Source organism: Lactuca sativa, chromosome 6 (assembly GCF_002870075.4).
Source record: "Lactuca sativa cultivar Salinas chromosome 6, Lsat_Salinas_v11, whole genome shotgun sequence".
Taxonomy (NCBI): Eukaryota; Viridiplantae; Streptophyta; class Magnoliopsida; order Asterales; family Asteraceae; genus Lactuca; species Lactuca sativa.
The window spans coordinates 133,898,229-133,905,634 of NC_056628.2; positions in this window are offsets into that span (position 1 = coordinate 133,898,229).

Consider the following 7,406-nt stretch of genomic DNA (forward strand, 5'->3'; position numbering starts at 1 on the left):
TGATTTCTGAGTACATGTCAAAGCTAGTGGGAGCATAAGTGTTATGCTAATAATCATCATGTTAGTGGGAGCATGATAATTATGATAAGTATTGCAAGTTAGCAATGTTAATTATAGAAAACAAAAGTTTCAATTGGGAAAAAGTTGTTTTGCTATAATTAAGGGAGAGGAAATTATACTTCATCTCAAATCTATAAGCTTAGATTGTGAGGTTTTAATCATTTAGTCAAGGATATATATGAATTTCATGTTGGAATGGCTCAACATAAGGAAATTTTGTATACGGGTCCATTATTTGCGTTCTAAAATTCGATTATGATTACGGCATCCCTTTTCATAATCTGAATTGTGAGAACTTGGCAAATAGAAATGGAAATGTTATAGCAAAAGACTGGTTTAGTCTTTATGTGAGACATCATGAATCGTGTCCCATATGCTTCGGATATAGGATCGATTACATGTGCTATATTCATCCTTTCTAAAATTTTCCAAATGCCTGGGGCATTAAGAAGGGAAAAGGTTTAGAACTGGATATGACTAAAAGGATTAAACAATTGTCGAGGACAATCTAAGGTTTACCAAAGATTGGTTACTCAAGGACAATTGGAAGTATAGTGATAATTCTGGAAGGACCATATTGACATAATCTGTAAGGAGGCAACTCTTGTTCAGAAGTGATAGTCAAAATGGAATCTGGAAATGTTTCAAAGTTAGGATTTTCAAATCTGTGTAAGATTAAGGAAACTTAATGCAAGAAGGATATTTCCAAGGAGTTGATCTCCTTTGGAATACTCTGTAATGATTGTTGCCAAGTCCTTATGACTTTGTGCATAATCATTACGAGAGGATCAATGCATATAAGTTTAGAATCTAACAGATTTCAGTAAATGGCATGAATTTGGAATTCCTGCATTTGCGGTAAGGATTTGGGAGTGTGAAAAGAGAATCATTGAAGTTATGTTCAATGGATCTAGTTCACAAAGTAAAGATCATAGACAAACATAGTATGCATACTTGGTGTATGGCATGACTAGTGTTTGAGAAAAACATAGTGTACATGCTTGGAGCATGGGACAACTATTGTTTTAAATTCAAGAATAAAGTTGATAGCTGAAACAGTATACAATGAATAATGTGTAATCATATGGTGATAAATAAAAGGTGTTTTATTTATATTCATAAGTTCTGAGACCATATTGGATTCAATTATTATTGTGTTTCACTTTGCATGTTTTGACTTCCCGAATAAACTGGGTTATTCTTCCGGAATGACTAAGTTATTCAAACCTTCCACAGTCGGTCATATTTTGGAAGTAGATATGAATTAAGACTGTCATGATGGGTTGTAGAGGTCTAAGGTGTTGGACAAGGCTACAACACTCATGAGTGCTCATAAGTTCTGAGTATTGGATTCAACCCGCGCTCATTGGAATCACTTCATGGATTTTATCACGAGTGATCATGAGACGATAATATCTTATATTCTTCAAACCTAGAGATATGAGTTGTTACTATGAGTTGATAGTACATTGATAGCACGAAAACGCATTTGGTAACTCGGTGCTATAAAACGTGCCTTTGTGTATGATTCAACAAGTAGTAGAACAAGCCATATGAGTCGAAGTTTATCCGTTCCTTTTACCTTCGGGATAAAAGCGATATCTGTGGGCCCCTCGATGATTTGATGATGACAAATGGAAGTGCTCGGCCGGGCCAGGACTGATTTGATTTGTTCAATTAGTCAGTTGTCATAAATCGGAAATCGGGAAACAACAAATGGACAGAGAGAATGATTATAATCCATGTCTCAGTCCATATGATATCTAGAATGGAGGAATATATGATCCCTTATCTAATGGACAAGTCACTGACAAAGGTCAGAGTTCATCGACAAGGTCAGAGTTCGACAGAAGCTTTTGAGAGCTACGATTGCCAGTTGGTTCCTGAAGTCATACGCAATAATAGTTTTAGACTTATCCAAGTGGGAGACTGTTGGATTAATGTCTAAGTCCATAACTATAATTGGTAAGACTTGACCCGACCCGGCATGGTCCATTTGGGTTGCATGGCATCATGCACTTGGATAGACTAAATGAGAGAAATAAGACACTTATGGTTATTAATATATTATAAGTTCTAGTATATTAATAATAAGAATAATAGTATTTAATTAGTATTGATCAAGAATTAATCTAGGATTAATTAAGTGATCAAAAGAAGACTAATTAAATATATGGGTTGATTGTGCAAATCATCCATAACTTATATAGTGGGCCAAAGCTCCATGGATAATCAAGTTGGGTTAAACCCATAGGATGGTCCATGGATGCTCCATGGAGGTTACATAACCCATGGGTCTTGGAAATGAAAGGTCATGACAATTAGGGTTTGCCCTAATTGTAACACTATATAAGCATCATATTATTCACCAAAATCGGCACTAGTGAGTGTACTAGAAGGGCTAGCCGATTTCATGAAGTGTGGGTTTTCTCTCAAGTCATTCCATGTGTAATTGGTGTTGTGTGAACCATTTGAGGTGTCACACTTGGGGCACTAGGCACTCAAGCTTCATGAAGACTTTCTACACCAAAGAGGTATGTATTCTATCTTGCTATAGTCATTGTTTTGTATGCTAGATTAGGATAATACCTTGGATGTTCTTATTTGCATGTATAATAGAGAAAACATAGATCCAAGGTATTTAGGGTTGCATGTACACTTAGGAAGTGTTAGAATGCTCAAAACCCAACAACATGGTGCCTTTGGATCGTGACTTGATCAAGCAAGTGCTTCTATCATTTGTCATTATGTAACATAATTGATCATCAAACTCCACTCGATGGCCTGCTTTACATAGTTAGCCAACACTAATGAAATTGTGTTTAAGGCTTTCTACATAAGCAACCTTCTGAATGGAAAAGTCCCCCATAGTGAGAACACCATATCCTTGTATGATGCCATTCGCATTGTTTCCAAAGTGACATTTCCACCATTTCATATAGGCCTGAAACCTCAAAGGTACTCTAACCTTCCGGTCATGTGCAAGGTACAGGCACTGTCGATCAACCATTCTTCTTCTTGATCCTCCTTGCACAAAGCCTACAGAGATTAAGTGGTTAATTTGGGCACCCAAGTGATTTTGGAGCCTGGAGTCACATACGATGTGTTAATCGATGCATGATGCGAGGTGGTAGGGGCAGGTTTTAAGTCAACTTTCAAGCCTAGTCCTGCATGTTTGAAGTTCTTTGGAGTTTTGTGAGATTGTGGATAGTTACGAGTTTTTTGGGAGAGATGAGATGAATCATGAGAGAGAAATTTTTTACATTGACATTGACACGTGACCTTTTTGTCATTTTCCCTGAATATTTTACTTAGTCGGAGGTTTTGAAGAAAAAGTATGCTTTTGTCCATTCCGAGGATTGTGAGTTTTGAACCTTTTGCTTGTTTGTCTCGAAAAAGTGTTTTGTGCAGGTCTTGCAGGTGTGTAGACACATGCAGGCCTTTTGTGATGTGATTTCTTAAACACTTGATATGAATTTTTGAGTGCCAGAGTTGGCAAAATTCCTTTCCATTTTTGAGATTTTGAAAGTGACATTGGAAGTGTTGGAGTAGGTAGAATACCTTTCCATTTTGGATCATTAAGAGAATAGATTTGAAAACCATTCGATCGAAAAGACTTATCCTTAAAGATGGATATTTTTTGAGTATTGTCAGAAATAGTGAACTCCTTCCTTTTTGCTTTCTTGGAAACAGTTTTCTTGAAATGATTATTTGAGAAAACAAGTTTTTCAGGACTTTTTGACTTTGGACATTTTACAGATTTCATTTGTTTTGAACAAATTTGACGTTGCTTGCCACGAGAATGAAATTTTTCTTTAAAAGCTCTTTTTTGCTTCGGTCTTAGGAGAACCGCAGTCAGTATCATTTAATTACGGTTTCCTTAAATCTTTTGAGGATTTTTAAAAATTGTGACTCGATTCATCCGAACTTGAGAAGTCAGGACTTTGAGAACATTGACGAAATTCAAAATTTTCAATTGGTAATTCATGGTTAATTGGTTCAATAGTCACAGAACTTTTGACTTTGGTCAGTGGTGTAGTGCTTTGGACTACCGTAGAGTAAGTCTTGGTGGAAACTTCAATGGGACATTTGATATTGTGCAATGGGACAAATGGTAGTTCCTGACTGCGGTTAGAAACACTGCGGTCAGACTGCATGGATGGGAAGTCTAAAGAGACTTCAGGACTTTCAATAACAATTTCCTCATCGGCTACGGACGATGTCTGAGAATCCGTGTTATCATCATGAGTAGGAAATTCAGGGAGAATTTCTTCTATAACACAATTATTACTCAGATCATGAAGTTTACCAAAGTGGGCTTGGATATCCTTAGGATATGTTTTGTTATTGACCGGAAATAAAAAGTTGCGGTCTGGTGGGATATAGGGACTTTCCGGTGTGAACGGAGGTGAGGAGTCCGTTGCGGTTGTGTAACCATTGGACCAACCCCAGTTAAAAGTGATTTCAACATTCCCATTCTTAGCAAGATTCTCAATGGCCTTAGTTTCGTTAAACAGCTTTTCAATTAAAAGATTTAAGCGTACAATTTCATTTTGTGCTAGATCTCTCTGATTCAAGGCTATTTCTAATCGTGTTTCACTTAACATCCTAGCATATTTTTCTAACATTAAGTCCTTCTCTAACATTGCCAATTTGAGTCTCTTATTGTCCAAACGTCCTCTAACATGGAACATCTCCTGCAAAGCGATGTTCTTCTCATCTAGGGCTTTATTGTAGTCTGTAAGGACGGCAACACAAGTGTCATTGAGTGTGTTTATGAAAGGTTGACAATCATGCATGTTGTAATTTAAAGTTTGAATCATAAGTTTTACCTTTTCAACAATGCTGAGAATTCAATCTTTTTCCATATAGCAATGGTTCTTCTTTAGATTGGTTGAGCCGTCTTCATCAACAGTTGCTACCATATAGATCTTGCCTTTTCCTTTACTGAGATTATCTTCATCTTCATCTCCTGATGGCCACACTTGATGATTCCTTTTCACTTGAGCAACGTGGGCCTTTCCCTTTTCTTTATCTTCCTGTTCTTGAGCCATTCTGAGATAGAAGGCTCTATCATTCACTATGTTTGCCTTGCAATCTTTGGCGAAATGGTTTTCCTTGTTGCACTTGTGACATATAATAATGTCACTCTTATCTTCTAAAGAGGTACCAGAGTCAGTTGGTTAGGACTGTGGTGGTACTTCTTTGGACTGGATTTGTTGAGAATGCGGTGGAGGGAGAGGATTCTTAGTCGCACGGAAGTGATTGTTTTGGATGTTGCGGTTGAAAGGTGGTCAATTGTATTGTTGGTTTTTGCGAAATGAAGGTGGTAGGCAATTGAATTTTTGACTGATAAGAGCGATGACACTCTGAAACTCTTCTTCATCGTCATATTTTGAGTCAGCTTCATATGACTGCGGTGGTGAGTCATATGAAGTGGGATATGTTTGAGTGTGAGGTGATTGAGCCACTAATGCAAGTGGACCTCCGAAGTCTGAGCAGTCCTTGAGTACGGTGGACTCTTGAGCTTGCAATTTTCCACAAAGCTTATAGAGAGATAATGAGTGAATCTTCCTGTCACCTTGTACAATCATTTTGGCTGTTGTCCAGTGTCTTCCTAAGCCATTAAGGAACTGCAGATTTGTTTCATGATTGTTGCGGATGGTACCCGCATTGGACAGTTTTGTGACGATCAAGTTGAATATCTTAAATGAGTCTTCCAAACTTTCACCGGAGTGGGCTTTGAAGTTGTTGAATTCATTGAGTGTTGTAGTGAGCTTCTTGTCTTGAGCCTACTCTGAACCTTCGTACAAGTTTTTGAGAACACCCCACATCGCCTTTACTGATTTGCAATTTATGATAATGTCGAAGTTGTCAGCAGCAAATCCACAAGAGATTTCATAAAAGGCAATAGCATCATTTTCCATTTTTTCTAGATCATCTTTGGTGGGACGGTTCAAAGCTGGTTGACCTCCTCCTAGCCTTGTTGTGGCTCCATCAGTTTGGACTGGTGTAAGGACTGGAACATGGGGTCCTTCTTCTATGGATCTCCAGACATCTCTACCAAATCGTCTGAGATACCTTTCCAAAATTTGAGACCAGTGATGATACTCATTTGCAACCAGTATTGGGGCTCTATTGGAACCACCAACACTGTTGGAAACATTCAGTGATAACGATTGTGCCATTTTGAATTTTTTTTGTTTTAGAAATGAACTTCAGTGGTATAGAGGGCTCTTCGATAAATCATAGTTTCGATTTTCAAAAAGCAACCACTATGGCTCTGATACCAATTATTGAGAGAAAAACTTTTAGACACACTTGAACAAAAGTTAGAACAAGTATATAGCGGAATAGTTAATCTCAAGGATCTGTTAGCTCAACAATAATATTAGATGTTAGAAGTTAGTGAGTTAGATGCCGAAGGTAAAGAAATGTAAATGACAACAATTGTTATATCAAGTATACACAAAAGCAGATTCATAACAAGGATTGCATTCAAACCAAGTTAGTAAGCGAGATCTAGCTTAGTGATTAAGTCTCAAAGACTTGCCTCGGAGAGAGGTTATAATCAGATATGTTTCAGTAATAATTGAGAATAAGAAGTGAGGAGTAGAAAGAGATAGAGAAGATAACTTTTGAGTAATGTATTCAGAATAGATGGTAAGTTATCGTATAGAATACATGAGAATGAACTCTTATTTATAGAGACTCATGAAGAATACTAGATTATAACTCTATGGTAGCCATGCAAGGCATATTGGACAATAGAGTGAATTACAGTAAGACAAGTAAATTAATCTAGCTATGATGACTGCGGTAGTAAAAGACTTTGATTGCGGTTGCTAAAGAAGAAACTGATTGCGGGTGCTGAAGTGATTGCGGTAGCAAGTTTGGATGCAGTAGCTGAAGTTCAAGAGGGTTACTTTCATGATTCAACAACACACAAAAATAATTTTTATAAAAACAAGTTACTGGTGCAATTACTTATCATCAATGTGCAACCGACCAACAAATAATAACACACGTATCGGTTTCTAGAATATATAATATTATCAACTCACAATCACTCGTGATAAAATTCATGAAGTGATTCTTGTGAGTGTGTGTTTAATCCAATACTCTAATCTTATTAAAGCACTCATGAAATCTGCAGCAAACATGTGCTATGTCTAAACTTGTAGACAGTCTACAGACTCTTCATGACAGTCTTGCTTCATACCTACTTCCTAAGTATAACCGACTGTGGAGGTTCGAATAACCCAGCTATTCTGGAAGTCAAAACATGCAAACTGAAACACAACAATAATAATCCTATATGGCCCCAACTTATGGGAGTAAATAAA